Raw genomic sequence first — 17,644 nt, 5'->3', positions numbered from 1 at the left:
AGGAAAATAAATGATTGCTTGTGGTGATGAGTTTGGAAATTAGAGTTGACAACACCATAGATACCATAGATAATCTTGTCTTCTTAATATTGTCTTCTTAATCAAGGACTGCTTTCTGAGAGCTGGTTAAGCAGTCACTATTACAAAGGAGAACCAGATGGGATATCCTGAGCTGTGCTTGCATGGGAGGCTTCAGCACCTTTGCACAGAATTGTTGTCATTAGCAATGTACAAGTGTTGGTAGACGTGTCACAAGTTCTCAGGCTTTTATGGTTTTGTTTAGTCAGGATGCAATCTAATCCTAACATTGTCACATTCCTCATGTATACTGTGGACTTAACACTGAGCTGTTTTCCTTATGCTATGTGGAGCTTTCCAAGCCTGAGATTTTACCAAGGTGAAATTCCCCATTAAGGAACAGTGAACTTAGGAGGAAAAAAAAAAAGGCTTGGTAAAAAAGGAACAAAGAGTCCCAAATGTATTTCTTTAAGCCTTGCACTAAGGTGTTAACATAGGAGCCTATTCAAAACAGATGGAGATTTTTAACCACTAGACCACAGTGATTCAAATGTTTACTAAGATGTATTGCAAAATGCTTTTATTCCCTTCTCTTGCCTTATTATTGTGACTACTGAGCATGAAAAATGCAAATAAGCTGGGGGAGTGATAAAAAATGATAGCTGGGCAGAAAGGATGACTGGAGAGCAGCCTTCACTGTCCTTACCTGCGAAGTTTGTTGCTGGGCCTGGGTTGAATGCTGTGGGGGAGGAAGAGACAGAAAGAGAAAGCAGCAATTGCAAATGCTTTGCAACCTCAGCAGAAAATACTGGTGAGAAATGGCCAACATGCAGCTGAGGTTGTTGCTCTTCCTGCAGAATGTGTTGGCGTTGCTGTGTGAACTCCTTTGTCCCTCAGAGGTGTGAGCTCAGCAGTCTGCTCAGCCCAGAAGGAATGCTTGTAGGGAAAATAAGGGAGAGAATTTGTTTGGGCAAATTCAGTTCACCCAAATGAATTTAGGTGATGTGTATATACCTAATAGTGGTGTAATTTGAAAAGGCTATTTGATAAAAAGACATGCAAACAGCATGTTTAATATCATTGAAGACTCAAAGCATACTCTCCCTAAAGAATGCAAACAGCAAGAAAACCTGAACAACCAAAACATAGTATGATAGGCTTTTCTTAACAATGTCTCAAAAATTGACCTTCTGCATATCATGAATTTTTGAAGACTGAATTTCAGATGGCAGTATTTGAATTTAGGTGCAAGCCCTGTGATCCTATAGTATCATTGAATTCAATGCACTCCTGATGACTTATATATAAAGTAAAAAAACATTTATTGATTAATTGCTGCTAGATTGTTGACTTTAATAACATTAGTCAATGGCTGCAATGGATTTTTATATATCTTGCAACTGGAATGGGACATCCTTTTCTTGGTTCTTTGCAAGAAAGTAGATGGGCTAGCCTTAGAAATTCTAGAGCACAATGCTAGAACTATTTGAAAAAAATAGATTTAAGATATGTAAAAATAATATGGGATGTTTTTAGAAGACTTTCAAGCACTTTAAAATATTTTCATTTTCAAGAAATAAAGTAATTTTTTTCCTTTTTAATTTTTGCTTTTGCTAAATGACCTTGCAACTGGAATAGAAATTGTTGAGCAAGAATACAAAAAAGTGCATGTTGTTCATAAGTTTTCCTTTTTCATTTTCTCTTCTCAAAATGTCCAACGACTCTCCTCTTTCCCTGAATAATTTTTAAAATACCAAATAGTTTGATAAAGGCCTTATCCCTTTTTTTGTGTGTGAAAAAATATATTTAAATCTTTGGATGACTTGGCAGAACAGCTGAAATACATGAATGAAGGAGAAGGATGTTTGCCATGATGAGAAAAGAGAACTTCTAATGGAGCATATTTTTTGAAATTGCATAGTCTTAGTTCATTATCATAACCCTAACAGTAATATTTTATGGCTGGATTTTAACAGAGAATTTTACACGTGTACAAGTCACAGATTGTACTAAACGTGTTTGTGTTCATACATATCCTGCTTTTCAAATATATATGTGTCTGTCTTCTTCTGGGAAGATGTTTTAATATTTTCTGGACAGGTTTTTGGGTTATTTGCTGCTCAGAAGGGGGTTTGGAACTAACAAAGAATGACAGGCTCATTGCACCACCCAGGCAGGTGGCCTCAGTCCAACCTCCAGCTCCCAGCAGGCTCAGCTAGGAGCTCAAACCAACTCCCTGAGGGCTTGATCCCATCAGGGCTTGAAAACTTCCAAGGACCGAGCCTGCACAACTTCTCTGGGTGACTGGTCCCACTGTCTTCATAGGGAAGGAGGGGTTTTTAAAATTCTGTCTGTACATCTCTTGTTTCAACTACTGCTTGAAACTGCTTGAAAGTTCAGCCTTTTGCTGTGTACCACCAGTAAGAGCCTTCTCCATAGTCTGCTGTCAGAGGGCCCCTGAAGCTGTCCCTGCTCCAAGCTGGAAGTGTCACAGTCCCTCAACTTCACACAGAACCAATCATCCAGCTCCAACCATCTCAGTGTTCCCTGCTGAGCTTGTTTCAGTTTGTCACCATCTCTCCTGTAGTGGGCTGTGTGCCCCAAACTGGATACAGCATTTAGATGTGGTTCAAACCAAGCAGAGGGATATAGTCATCTCCCAGCTGCGCTTCCATCTCCACCGCCTGCTGGCCATCTTGAAAGGCCACCACATTCCCAGTGCATCTGGAACACCCAGTTTCTGTCACTGGGTTAGTGATAAAAGTGTCCCTGTCAACGTTTGCTATGGGAAGTCGTTGCAGGCTCTCTGGCAGGCATTTTAAACATGCAGAGCCACAACAAGCAGCAGTAGTGCCAACGTGACTAGAACTGCTGAGGGCTTTTTATCAAAGATGAAAGGAAAGCAGTGGCATAAGGTTGTGCAAGAAACGACTTTGAGGCAAAGAGTAGGATTTAAGTTTCTGTACAGATGCTAAAGTCCTTGTTTAGTATAGTGCTGCAATAAAACCAGGGTATAATGCTTAACTTTGGCAACTGTTTGTTTTCAAGATGTTTAAGCAGTTTTCTGGCCAAATAAAGGTGTTTCTGTTTCCTGATAATGCTATCCTTACAAAGGCAGCTCAAATGCTTCCAGCCTGTGAAGCAGTTTATCTGGGGAGCTCCAAACACTTTAGAGGAATTAATTAGTAAATTTTCCTAAAATTCCTCCAGTGCAGGTAATTACTGTGTACCTCCTTTAAAAGTGTGAAGGTAAAGCTGTGGAAGAAGTGGGCTCAAAGTCAAGTGCTAAGTCAGTGCCAGAATCAGGCCTGGAGCCTCTGAGTACTGATTCCCTGCTCAAGGGCTTTCAGATTCATGTTGTCCTTCAGCACTTTATTTTCAAAATCTCATGCTGGAATTTAGCCAAGTGGTAAAGGCAAATACACAGTTGATTTCCTCTCCTTTGATTTTGCCAATAATACTCCCACAAGGGTGACTTGATCTGGGGTAGAGAGGAGGTGATGTGCATGAACCCCCACCGTTCTCTCAACACTGGAGCATTCAAAGACTGGTTAATTCTCTCTGTTTCAAATTCACTTCATTAACTGAAACAAGTTAAAATAGAAAAGAAAGCTCACAGAGGAAACTGGTACATCTTTACTGCTTAGAAAGAACAATTTATGGTTGTGCAAGTCAGTAGCTTGAAATCGTAAGTGTGAAGTGCAGATAACACCTGGTTTGCCCGTAACAGGTGCTTTTGGCAAATATGAATCATATTGGTTGACAGAGTCTCATCTCATCCCACTTGTGGTCTCTGCAGCCCATGACAGGACTCATGCAAGCAGTAGGTTTGCTGGTAAGTGATAAGTTTCAGTGGATTTCCCGTGCCTTCTGGTACATTCATTGGTTACTTGGTCATCTGAGTAGGCAAAGGAAAGTTCAGATGATACCTTGCTTTCCTGTCTGGTGAGAAACAAACACTCATGGAGCATTTTGAATAAAAAATGCTGTGTATATAATGGGATTTTATTGCAAAGAAACTGCAAATATGGGGACTTCCCCCCTGCCTTTTTCTGTGACAATGGTTGTTCAGCTCAAGGAAAAAATACAGATGTCTGTAATTTTTAACCACACAAATATGTATCTACTGTGCAATTCCCAACTCCAATGAAATCTCATAGGAGCACAATGGAAAAGTAGTTTGACCTGCCTACTTTCTCCATCGACACTCATCTTTGTGGGCTGCCCTCATGTTCTTATGTGCCCTGGTACATATGATTCTGGTTTTTCTGCTTACAACAATCCTTTATTCCTCACAGACAGCTTGCCAGAGAAACAGGAATTGGAAATTCCTAAATATTTTTTGTTCCCCTCTGCAAGTTTTCCTGTGTCTTTGTAGCCATGTTGGCAGGAAGTCCCTTCAGAAATCCTTTTTCTGCTCCAGCCTTCCATAACTACCTCTGTGGAAACCTAGTGATTTCTACAGCCTGTATTGGCACGACTATATAGATAATGTCTTTCAACTCTGCATCACTTACCCTACTGCAATCTTTATTCCTGTGTTGTACATCTACCTCAAAAGTTAGTGAGTCTCTGACTCTGCCACTGCTGTGGCCATAAGAAGCTAGTAAAACAGAGGGGAAAAATGTTTTTATGCTGTGAAATTTGCCATGAATATTTTCACCTAATATTAATGGAAACTACTTAGCTTACTGCTCTCTACACATATTGAATCATTATTTGCCCTGTTTCACAGAGCAATATTTTCAATTCTTTACCAAAGGTCCAAACACTTGCTTACTTGCTTGAATCCTCTTCCTTCTCTTCATTTTATCACCTTTCATTGTTTGTTCCTTCCCTTTTTGTTCTACATGACTGAGAAAAAGATGTGTTTTCCCTATATAAATCATAATCTAAACAATTTATGTTGAATTCCTTATCAGTCAAGCCACACTACAACACATTGTTTGTATCAAAATACATATTTGTATTAAAATCCATCTTCCTACAAGAGCTTTTTTCCCCCTGGCAATTCTTGACCATTCTTTTCACTCTTTTCTCTTTAGTCTTACTGATTCTTTTTATTGTGTGTTGGTGATGGCTATGTTATGTAATATTCCACACAAAACTGCCATTGATCCAAACAAAAGCATTCCTAAATCTGTTCTATTGTTCACCATTCCCTTCCTCATGTGTCAAACTATTTTGTTCTGCTCCTGATCACAGCTGAATAATAAGCATAAACTGCCCTTGAACATGTTGAACACCTCCTCTTTTTAAGTTCATTTGCAGTAACAGAGCTATTAAGTAAATCAGTTGAGTGCTTTCCACTTCAAATATTATTAATGGAAATTTAGCTACAAAGATGCATCTGCTTACTCTTGCCTTACCTTATGTCTTGAAATGATGCATTGGAGAGAAGACTTTACAGGCATTGCCTTAGCTATGGGTTAGAAAAGTGTAAAATTGCTCTCTTGGTAAAGAGGGAAAAAAGAAAAGGGAAAGCAACATAAGTTTATTAGTATATTTTGAAGGATATATGAGTGCTTTTCAATGCTGGTGCAGAGTAACATATGAATGCAATGCAAATACCAGTCAATGAAATGTGATGCACTGGGTTAACATGGTCACCAGTTTAAAACTAAATTGAGAAAGGAAAAGTCAAAAACAAACAAACAAAAAGTGTGCAGCCACAGTGGAAACTTTCTTAGATTCAAGGGTGATGTCTCTCTCAGCTGGAAGTGGTTGAGGATGTGGCAGATCCCTCCTGCCTACACTGGCACAAGCTCTGAAATGGATGGACTGTGAATGCAGTGTGCTGGCACGTCCTCCTCCCAAAAAAGAGTCATCTTTGTAGCAAAGTATCTTCTTCTGGATGTGTTGATGCATGTTGCTCTATGAGAAAAAGCTTTCAAGTAACTCCCTGTAGACTGACGTGAGTCATCTGTTTTTTATGTTCCTACACTTCTGCCAAAACTACTAGAAAGCCCTATAATTATAACTGGCGTTCATGGCACCAACAAGACCCAAATTTTTTTTTTTTTTTTTTGGATGTCCTACAGGTGGCACTGTAATTTCAGTGTCATGAATAGTAAAGCATGGAGATCTCTGTGTATCTCCTTTACCTGACTCTGGACTCTGGAATTTTGCTGTGACAGGAAAAGACATCTGAGAAAATGCAGGAGAATCCCTAAGCAGCAGTATCCCTCCATCCTGCTTTGAGGAAACTGGTCTGTAATATTCCAGTGAGTTAAAAAAGGAAAAAATAATTTCAAAGGATGTGATGGCCTGCCTTATTTTAGCAACACCTATCTCTTTGAAGAAGGGTGAAATTTAACAGAGTGCATGCTCTGGCTTTATAGACTAATGTGATATGTGAAATAAGAGCTTTGTAGATACAGCAATAAAAAGTTACTTGGATATTTGTGCTAGGTGTTTATTCATTCTTGAAGTCCACATATCTTTGGCTAAAACTGTTGAATACATAAGCCAGAAAAGTACCCAAAAATACAAGGTTCTGAATTTTAATTTCCTTTTTTCCACAAACCTAGTGAATTTGTAACTTACAAAGGCATCTGTCTCATATTTTTAATAACCGGGTTATTAATTTTGTCTTACCACTCTGTCAGTTAGTTCTAAAGGAAATGTGGTGACTAAAGAAGGTTGATCTGAAACTATTAGATCCATGTGCTTGTCTGCAGATCTTGCTGTCATCCCTGCTTGGTTGCGGTTTCCTGGGACACACCTTGCAGATGACCCAGAAAAACCAAACCGACGGCACTTCATGTCCCATCTTTCCTTTTGTCCCAAGGGCTCCCTGGCCTTGGTGTGACTGGGTTCAGGCTCTACCACACCTTGGGGTTTGGGAGTGAACGCTGGGGCCCCCAGGAGACCGGGACTGGAGAGGTGCTCTGAGGAATGTGTCAGCAAGAGATGCTGTGCTGAGGCTTTGAGAGTGCCATTTGTCATGGGGACTGTTGCGTAATTTCTTCTGTCTCCCACAAGACTCTGCTCAGGAATGTATGAGAGTACATTTTTAAAACCAATTTATATTTGGGAAACAAACAAAAAATAATCAAAAATTAGTTATCTGGAAATATTTTAAATATTTTATTTTTATCTCCTATCCCATTTCCACGTCTGGGTTCTAGCATTAACACTTCTGGCAGGCAAGGCTTTTAGCACTTGCTTTGATGTCTGACTTGTGGTTTGTGTAGTCATGGCTTGTAAAAGAGACATGAGTTTCCTCTTGGGCAATTTCAGCATTGCAACTGATTTCTGTAAGAGTTTCCTCTCTGCTTTGCAAGGTGTATGGAGCTGGCAGGACAAGCGTGACTATTCGTCAGAATTCCTTGCTGGTAAGGTTGTGGCTAATTTTTTTTTTTTTCCTTAAGTGACAAATGTTAGTTATTTCTGTCTAGTCACATCTATTTTCTTTTTCTTTTTTGAAGACAGTATAGTTTTAGCTGGTAAGAAACAATGTTCACTTGGTACAATAAAGGAAGTTCACAGGAGCAAGTAGCTGCCTGTTTTTAAAGGCCTGTGTAAAAGATCTCATGTTCTCCCATCCTCCTTTCTACTTTGGTTAAAAATGCAAATGGATCACTAAAAAATAATGAAATAATTTGAAAAAAAAATTTGTTGAGTGAGGACAAGGGACAACATGTATATGAATTACTCTCTTCTGGACAACTTTATTTTAGTTAAGTTTTAAGATCCATCAAGGGACACTGTGACCATCTATTCATGGCTGTTCATGTATATCTGATATTTGGGAAGACAAATGTGTAATATGGAAATTGAAACAATTCCCTTATTGATTTTGGGTTCCTAGAGAAAAACATGCAAATACAGTGTTGCACAGGGAATTTAGGGTGCAATATGGGAGTAGATTTTATTATGCTGTAGTGACAGCACTGAGCAGAATTATTTCTGTTTTCAATGTAAAAAGAATTTTAGAGTCCATTAGTTTTAATGTTTCTCTCATGCACATTAAATTGAATGAGTAAAGACATGGCTGAAGTACTGTGTGAATGGGCTTACCCATATAAAAGGACAGCTGGAATTAGAATCTCCTGTCCTTTGTGCTGAAACAGAAAACCCAAAACCCTGTCTTTATCTCTGGATTCGAGTTTTCCTCAACAAAATGTGCCTCTGGAGAAAGTGGAGATTAGCATCCAGTTTAATTATTCACTTACCCACTTACTTTCAACAAGTTCTTTTGAAGTGTAGGGCTCCGTTCAGTTTGACAGGATTTTTCCATCTGCCAGTTATGCCAATATTCAATGGTTTGTGACAATTCAAAAAGGAGAGAGAAATTGTTTTGTGACTTATGGAATGGCCTTTCTGTACCCTCCCCTGTGATGAGACTTTGTAGATGCAAGAACTGCCTCTGTGGAGAGGAGATTCCCACAGTGCCCCTCTCTTGGTCTTGACTCTGGTGGCAGAGCTGCACACAATGTGACCAGGTGTGAGTCCTGTGGCACGTGGAAGCTGTGTGCCTCAGGTCAGGCATGCTGAAGCTGTCTGCTTTCAAATGCTGCATCACCTTCACTTTGTCCAGCATGCTGTCTCCCTGCTGTCCCTTTTCCATCACAGAGTGGTGGAAAGCTCTGTTTCACCTTATAAATGGCAAGAGCTATAAATGCCAGGCTGCTAATGTTCATGTGAACTTTGGGTTCTAGCTGTTTGCTACTTGTCCCCATGCATGCTGGGAGACCTGATTTCTTGCAGTGCTGTCTAGTTGCCAGAACACAACATTTCCTTCTCACCTCTGGGAGTGTATTTCCTTGTTGGTGCAGCAGCTGGGTGCTGCCTGCTTGGAATGGCAGGCTCTCCACCAGCCCTGTGCAAGGTGGTGGGGGAAAGCGTCAAGCCAGTACAGGCTGAAGGGCTTCCTCATTTTTTAAGATTCTCTGTTTTGTCCTTGTTGACTTCAGATGTTTCCCCTTGCCCCACAAATCCATCCCTTACACACTCCCCCATGATCTCCCTAAAGTAATGCTGACTTGCTTGTGGGTTAATGGGGCAAGGTCTGCTCTGGATAAAGACACAGCTGCAGGGCACTGTAGAGACAAGAGTTTTGTGCACTCAGTTGATTAAATGGCATGGATTTGCAGCCTGCTGCTCACCAGCTTGTCATGGGGGGATGCTAGGAGATTCTCAGTCGCTGTTGGATCCTGTGGTACGAGCAGTAACCAAGGAAAGGGCTGTCGCTGCATGACATTCTGAATAGTTTCACTGTTTTGTGCACAGAACTCTCTTCAAGGAATCACTCAACTCCCTGTTAACTCATGAGGGCTGTTTACAGACCAGTGTAGCCAGTACTGGTTTCATGTCTGGAGAAGGTGTCCTTCCTGATGCGTCACTTAATGCTGATAAAATCATATGGAGTGTTGCACCACCACTAGACAGGGAGATGGGCACAGAGGTAATGTTGCATGTGAAACTATACCTATTACCCTTTTCTGCATCTCAGTTCCTTCTTGCCTGAAGGAGAGCTACATTTTTTTTCTCTTAAGAATTTCTCTGGAAAGCAGTATATGCAGTTACAGACAGCTCATCAAAGTGAGTGCACTGCGTTTGTGCCTTAGCGACATGCCTTTCTAAAAATATTTCCCTTTTGCAGCCTCCTCTACTCTTTAATTGCTCACTTCTCTTTCCTATCATCAAGTTACAGTCTGGCTGTCCTCCAGTGTCTGTTTCTTTTGCTTTTGCTGGGGGCATCTCTGGCATAAATCTTGTGAATAGGCTATGTCTGTCCTCCTCCAGCTCTATCCCCTGCCTCTGGCTTAGCTGAGTCATGCTTTCCCTGTGCTTGTGCTTTCAGTTGTCCCCATATTCTTCTGTCCTTTCTCTCCAAACAGCTCTTGTGGGTTGCCTCTAGGGGGGAAGAAAAAAAAACTACATAATGACATGGCCTTGACTCACCTTCTACTTCTTTAACTGCTTCTTCTGCAGATATGCCTTCCTCATCAGGGCAGATCTCATCTTCCTTTGACTTCTCTACCTTGCTTTTCTCCAAAACCTCCTCTAGTCTTTCTCTCTTTCTCAGCTAGCATGTTGTTATTTCTTCTGTTGACTACAATCAATTCCTGTCCACTCTGCCTTCATTTTATCCTGGCATTTACCTTAATTTTATCTGAAAATCTCTTATTGAAACTTTCCACCTGTGATTCTATCAGCCAATGTTTTCTGAAAACATGTGGAAAATGTCGTTCAGAAGGTCCTAATATACCTCAACATGTTGCTTATGATCTAATCTCTACTGTACTCTAATCCATTCCTCTGCACATTTTGCCCAAGTGATTTTATTCACAAACATCCTCCTATGAAGGACAGAGGTAATCTTAAACACGGAGTTGTTTTGCTGTTTGTTTGGGGTTTTTTTTGTTCTGTTTTGTCCTTTTTTTAAATTTTTTGACCAAATGTAGTGTTTGGCCTGTATTTCTGGTATGTCATGGCTCTGTTGAACCCAGCCAGCATGATCAGCTTCTACCTTTCCTATGTCATATTTGCTCATTGCTGGCAATGATATCACACTGATAATGCTATCATAGTCTAAGGACTTCCTTTAGTTCTTTGTTCTCGTTTCCAAGCTATTGTTTAAATTTCACATAAACTTTCAAATGCCTTCACTCTCCATATACTCTTATCCAAGTGTCATTATCTAATGTCACTTTTACTGAAATCTCCTGTTATCTGGCCTTGACAAAAGTAATTTCATCACCTCATATCAGTTCAGAAACTCACTGCAAGGATAGTTTTCCTACTCTGGTTCATCAATGAATCTCCTATCTTATTTATTAATACTTCTGAGCAGCATTAAACATACTGAGCCTGAACTCTGATTTTGAACTCCCTGGGATCCCTCTCTTAGTTTTACAAGCATTTGAAGGTATACCATCTCATTATTTTTCAAAGCCCTTACTCTGGTGCTAACACAAACTTTTGACATTACCTGTCCTCAGGCTTACTGAGACCCAAAATATGATCCTGGTGGTTGTTGTCCTGCTGTTGTCTTGGAGTCTGTCTGATTCCTGCCTGCATCCTCCTGCTGTACCTTGTTTTGAGCCTGCCAAGAGCGGTTGCCTTTTCTTCCCTGTTCCCACAGTACACACAGTCCATTGTAATGGAAGCAAGCATACTTAGCATACTCTGAAGTTGCTAACACTTCAGAGAAGTTTCTTCAAAAATATTTTGTGTGGTGATGTTGTGAATCACTTGACATATTTCTCTGCTTTTTTTGTATTGTGTAGCTGTTTTGTTATCCTTGTTCCTTCTTGCAAGGTCTCAAGAGAGCTCTTGCTTTATTCTGTGGTGCATCCAGGTCTACCAGGTTCTTCTGGGAGCAGCTTCTGGGTACAAGCACCATCTAAATACCATATCAGCTGAGTCATATTAATTGTGCTTATTTTCTCTTAATCTCAAGCAAAGACAACTGCTGGCAATTCAGTTTGCCTTAAAGCTCCTTCGTAGTTAATGTGTCTCAGCTAATACACGGTAATTTGCTTATTGTCTGAGCTTTCTGCAGCTCCCTCTAATAGAGTCTCTAAATGATTTGTGTGGATCTTACAAAGTGCAATGAGAAAGGAGATGACGTCAAATTGTCAAATTTTCTCACAAAGCAAAAGTGTGAAGATGTTTGTATTTAGTAAGGTGCAGTATTTCACAAATTGGTTGTTTAATGTCTCTACAGATATGGGCAAAATAGGAAATTTTAGGAGGGAAGAGAGCTGAAATGTAGAACCAGAAATTATCACTACTTATTTATTGTTTTTGCTAGGAATTTCATTAACTGGATTTTTTTTTCCCCAGTTGTGGTTTTTGTATTGTGTCTCTGCCTGGGGTCTTGCAGGTTTTGCCCAAGTGCTACCAGCATACTTGAAGCAATGCTGAGATGAAGATTGAATCTATTCTAAATTGCCATGTAGTGCACCCCATTGCAGGGTTAAGCAAGACCCTCCTGCAGTTCTCTGTGTTCTGGATGTGCTGTCTGTACCTGGCATACACTTCACTTCCAAATGAAATGCAAAGATGCATTGTGAAGATAAAACCATAGAAACAGAGTGAATCAGAGCAATTTAACTGTGGTCTTGGGTTTCTAACCCATAGAAAAGACTTGGTCTTGTACTGATTAATTGCTGAGTCCATAGGGCGTTTTCCAGTTCCTCCACTTCAGTGATTTCTGATCAGATAGACTTCCAGGCAGTGGTTGTGTTCTGGTCTGTTTTTCTCCTGATGGAAACCTTGGTACAGCTTCAGAGACAGCTGCTTAGCAGGTGGAGAGAGGTTGCTCCTAATTTTGGGTAATAATATAAGATGATATTATATTTGGGTTCTGTACTGCTGCCTGTGCATGAGCAAGGATAGTAGGTGCTCAGTTGGAGTCCACAGCTTTCCTCTGCTGCTGCTTCCTCTTCTTTTGCTTTTAAAGTAGGAACATATTTGTTGCAATACAACACATTATGAAATGTACTGAAAACTTGACTGACATCCAGTTTGAACAGCTGTTCAACCTTCTGACCTGACTCTGTAGAGTTTTAGCCTTGGCTACCTTGAATTCAAAATTTTCAGCATTCTTTCATCCTATCCCTATGGCCAGGTTTTCTTTTCCTGCTATGAACTGAGGCTTAAATTCTGGAGTGGCAGGTGTTTAATAAAAAAAAACCACAAGCATATTGAAAGTGAGTCCTCCGAAGTGATTTGGAATAGCTTGCATTTTTTTCATCTTCATTAATCTCAGTAAATCACAGATTGCTGGTTAAAAGTTTGTCCAGTTTATGAGAAGTAGGTTTCTTGTGTCAGCCTCCTTATGAATTTGGATGAATTTTATATTATTACTTAATTGTACATAAGTTATAAAATTGAAATTTAAGGGCAGTAATATAATTTGAAAAATAAGTTGTTTCAATCAGAACATGCTTAACTTCAGAAGTCATATTATTATTGCTATAAATTAGAGCTCTGCTGCAATGGGAAATACCAAATGTGGGGTTGCTTTTCTTCAAGATTTTACCTCTCATTTATTACTTTTACTACCATGGAGGTACTGTTGCCAGTGAGAGGAAAAAGTGAAGTAAAAACTTAAATTAATTATTTAAAGAGGATCATAGAAATAAGAGTAATTATTGAGGCTGCAATTACTGTGAGATGTACAAATAGGTGATAATATTAATCTTATATTGTCTTGATTATTTTTTTTTTGACTGAGAAGTTAAGAATTTATTTTCACTCTTTGCTTTTCCTCTATAAAGCTTCAAAATATGTGTATAATAAGAATTATGAAAAAATGGAAGTGCTCTATATTGAAATACACTCTTTTAAATATAAAAGGACATCAAGAGCTGGGAGCATTTTAGAAAAAAAAAACAAAAAACAGAGAAGACAGGAAGTATCTCCTTAGAAGAAAAATAAGATACACAGATTAACTTTGTGTAGACTTTTGTGAGAACAACCATAAGATGGTGGAACATAAGTACAAAAATTTGGTGAAATACAGATTATGACATAAAAGAAAATCCAAAACCTTCTGGGAAAACTTTGAAATTGTTTTTGTGAAAGAAGTTCAGTTCTTAGTTCTATGTAAGTAATTTTAACATTCGGGTTTCTCCTTTAAGAAAAGGCTCCCTGTTTTCATTTCAGATTTTACTACAGTGAGGGCAACACTGCTGGAAAGGAGTACAGAAAAGTGTTCATTTCTTTAAGATTCAGGAAGTAAGTGTCTGATGTAGTCAGATCTGCATTTGCAGGAGCAGCAAATAGTTATCTCTAATGATTTATTTCTTTGTGCAGATGTTCTGGCAAAGGCTATGGTGTTTAAAAAACAAGAATCAGTAAATCCTGAATGCCTATAGGTGCTGGAGGCTGAAGAAAAGTACTGCAACCATCATTTGCATGCAACCATCATTTGCAACCAGTCATAGGGATTTTTTAAAGTTTTATTGCTGCTCTCAGGGCCAACCAGCTTGTTATGCTACCCACCTTAGACAAGACTCACTTTTCACACTGGTGAGGGTCTGTATTCTAGCAGATGTTACTATGCTGTTTTTGTGTGGTGAAGAGGCTTTTTTCTCTTCCTTTTTGCAAATGTAAGTCAAAGTAAATATGGCTGGTAGCTACTGAAGATGAGAATTAATGAAACACGAATCTACTGCTGAAACAGTCTAGAAACAGGCAAGCTACTTGATAATTAAATTGGATTTCAGGGAAAAAATATTTCTAAGAGTACCTTCTCATCATATCTTTGAGCTTTCATCCTGGACATGATTTTTTCTGCCTCTCAGTAGTCAATATCTGGTCTAGCTCAGACATGCTGAGAACAGCACTTGGCTCCCAGTTGCCTGCCCAGCTCATTGGCCTGCCTGTCCTTGGCCTTGGAGAAATCCTATGCCATACATTAGCACATGGATGCTGAATGAAGGAATGGGTTCTGGCTAAATTTCTCTGGAGAGGCTGTGATGTCAGCAGTCCAGTTTTCCCACCCTCTTATTCCTAGGGAAATGCCTTTCAGACACAGGAAGAAGGAGGCCACTTGCAAATCTGTATGGCTCAGCAGATGACACTGTGAGCAGAAGCAGTTCCGCCCTCCTTTGCTGAAACCTGCCAGGGCAGTTTATCCTTGCTCTGCCTCTCCCCACCGGGATTGCCTTATTGCAGAGGTGATGTTTGAGTGCAGCACATGTATTTGCTGTGCTCTGATGTGTGGGAGGAAGATAAACTCTTCATTGCTCCTGCTCTTTTAATGAAGAACCAGACAGGACTCTTGAGACTTCAGTTTCCTGAGAACTTTATGAATGTGGAGTGGAATTCTTTGATGGAAGAAGCAACAAGTCCCCCAGATATTTCTTACCTATTTCATCCTCATAATCATCAACATAATGATTTTGCTTTGATTTTAAAATCTGTTTGCTTGAGATTTCCCTGGAAGTGTGAATGCTGGCCTTTTGTGTAGTGCTGTTGATGCAGTGAATGCTTCCTTGGAGGAAGAAACAAGATTTACCTCCAAGTTTCACAGAGTGCAAAGAGTAAAAATTTTGCTGGTCTCTTGTTCTCAGATGCAGGAGTTGAAAGCATGCTCCTGCAATTTTTACCTTCCACTGGATGTATAAACCTCCTGCAAGGCCATGACAGCAAAGGTTATTCAGAACTGCCTTCCAGTGAGGATGTCTCAGGTACTTGTCACTGCAATAATCCAAATTTGCAAGTAGTGCAACAGTTCTGTACCTCCGTGCTAGGGTGAGTCATGCCCTTGTTCTCTCTTTATGTACTGGACCTTGCATTGTTCCCTCAAAATGTCTTCGCTGAAAAACTGATCAGAAAACATAGAGGAGGGAATGATGGTTCCTCTCCCTTCATCCCTATCTTTTCACAAGGGACTTGCTTGGGGAGAAACCCCTTAGATTGTTGTCTCAGGAGGGTCTATAGGCTTTTTATTTTATTTCCTCTTCCTCCCTTCTGTGTTTCATCTTCTAGCAAAAACCTGTGCAACTTTGGAGGAGAGCAGAATATCAGGGAAGTGCTTCTTTATAGGAGTGTTTCCTTACCCTTTCAGTACACTGACTCTTCATCCAGTTTTGCAGAGAGCTTAACTTTGCCCGCTTTCATTGCCTGCCACAGCAAAAACAAAAAGCCAACTAGAAAGCAGTAGGAATTGGAGCATTGCACTCAACATTTCTGCAAACTCGTCCTTGGCCTTCAAGCATAGCAGCACTAGGAGTCAGTTCAACACTACAAGGAATGTGAGGCAGACAGATTTCATTAAGCATGCCATTTTGTTTTCTCATTTCAGTCTGTGAGGCTATAGAGGCAGCTGGAGCATGTCTTCCTTTTGCTGAATTTCCTCTTTCTTTCCAGCCCCTCTTCTCCTGAAGGCAGAGAGCACTGACTCCTGCAACTGCTTGCTCGGAGCTGTCAGCACATATAACCTGCTGCCCTTGGGCTTCCCAGCTGGGCTGACAGGACCTGGCCATGATCCAAGCAGGGCCATGTCTCCAGATCCTTTCTGTCTCCAACACAGGAGCAGTGAACTTTGTTCCAGTTTTTCCTGGCCTTCTCCCAAACAGAGTCAGAAGTCATCTTGTTGAATTGCTTTCACATGAGGGGATGGAGTAATTCCAAATGCACTTGAAAACAACGTTATAACCAATGGTATTATAAAATATAAACATATTAGATATGAAAAATGCAGTTTCTTGCCTGTGAAAAAAGCCCTTTGGTCTTTTCAAAGTGTAACACTAATTCAAAAGGTTAAAGTTATCCATTGTGGCCAAAGCTGAATGTATACCCTGACAATTATGTCTTATGACTGTATCTTCATAGACTTGCTCTTTCTGATGCCAGTGGTGAATCTGTAGTTTCATCTGCAATTAGAAACATGAGGTCATGGGGACCAAAGTAGGTGGGGTAACCTTATCCAGGAAGGGAATTGGTCCATGAACTTTTGTGAAAATTACCTTAGTGTCTATTTGTCTTTGCCCCAAGGCAAAGTACCACCTTAATATCCATCTTCCCTGGTGAGCCTGTATATGAGAGAAAATCTGCAGGCCAAGAAACTCCTAGTACAAGTTAGACATTCAATTTAGATAGCTGATTAACCAGTTAAGTACCTGACTAGAGCTGACTAATTAGTGGTTAATGGTAAGGTTCTGTCAGATTAAGTTGATCTCTAGTAAGCCTAAGGACAATTAAGAGCTTGCAATCGCTATGATAATTTTTCCCCTGCATTGTTGCAAGAACCCCGGTTAGAGGTAAGGTGATAATTTAGGACTATTATGTAAGGCTCTCTCCTTGCCACAGGACAGTGCTTCAAGCGCTGCTGTAAATTGGGGCAATGTTATTCCTAATGTCTGGTGAAATATGTGATTAAGTAATCATTGATTTTTGGGGGGGAAACTTTTGTAGCCCTCTGACTAGTTTCATATCTGCTGTCAATTCATTGCCCATTGAAGCGCAGATTGTTGCAGGCAGCCAGATGAACAGAAAACAAGCACAGGGGGTAAAGCTGGTGACCAGTGTGAGAAATGTAAACAGAAGGCCCAGAGCTTATTTTCAGGTTGTCTACAGCACTGGCTTGGTGCTTGGTAAAACAAAAATTTTCTTTTGGAGTAATCTGTGTCGATGCCACCTGAACAGGAGCTTAGCTATGCACATTTTGGGTGCCTCTGTGACACAAATAGTCTGAGTCATCTTGCATATATCAAATATTTTGCTCAGAAGGAGGAAGGCATATGTCCACTCTGAATGTCATCTGACAGATGCCTGGAAGGCATGTCTGGCAGGCTTATGCCATGATCATTGCAGATTGACATACTCGCTGTAGCTTCTAATTGGCAAGAGACAGCATAAGGCCTTGTGGATTTTGATTTTCCCAAGAGGAGTATTACTAATGAATTAAGATTGATTTTTGCAATTACAGTCATTGGAACCTCACCGTTCTCTTTTTTTTTTTTTTTTTTCATTTTTCCACCCTTTCAAATGAAATTTGATCTTTCAATAGAGATATTTCTATATATTTTAGGAGAGATGATGAGTCAAATAGACTGGCTCTATCTATTATTGCAAGATATTTCTGATAAGACACCTGTCATGTTTCCATGTTTGTTGCATCAGCTTATTGCTCACATACCTACTTGTTTATTACTCTTCT

The 17,644-nt window shown here is 40.0% G+C and overlaps 1 protein-coding gene across 2 annotated transcripts in view; it reads left to right on the top strand.

The window, feature by feature from the left end:
• The first annotated feature begins 7,300 nt into the window (after window positions 1-7,300).
• IPCEF1 (interaction protein for cytohesin exchange factors 1) overlaps window positions 7,301-17,644 on the top strand; it is a 58,791-nt gene continuing 48,447 nt past the window's right edge. Inside the window, exon 1 of one of the 2 annotated variants that reach the window (XM_064413372.1) lies at window positions 7,301-7,355. The gene's annotated coding sequence lies outside the window, so the exon portion shown is untranslated. The remainder of the gene's footprint in view (window positions 7,356-17,644) is intronic. The other variant, XM_064413373.1, reaches the window with a different exon arrangement.

The sequence above is a fragment of the Passer domesticus genome, chromosome 3 (assembly GCF_036417665.1).
Source record: "Passer domesticus isolate bPasDom1 chromosome 3, bPasDom1.hap1, whole genome shotgun sequence".
Taxonomy (NCBI): Eukaryota; Metazoa; Chordata; class Aves; order Passeriformes; family Passeridae; genus Passer; species Passer domesticus.
Note: the sequence above shows the minus strand (reverse complement) of the source record. Positions and strands in the feature narration are given on the sequence as shown.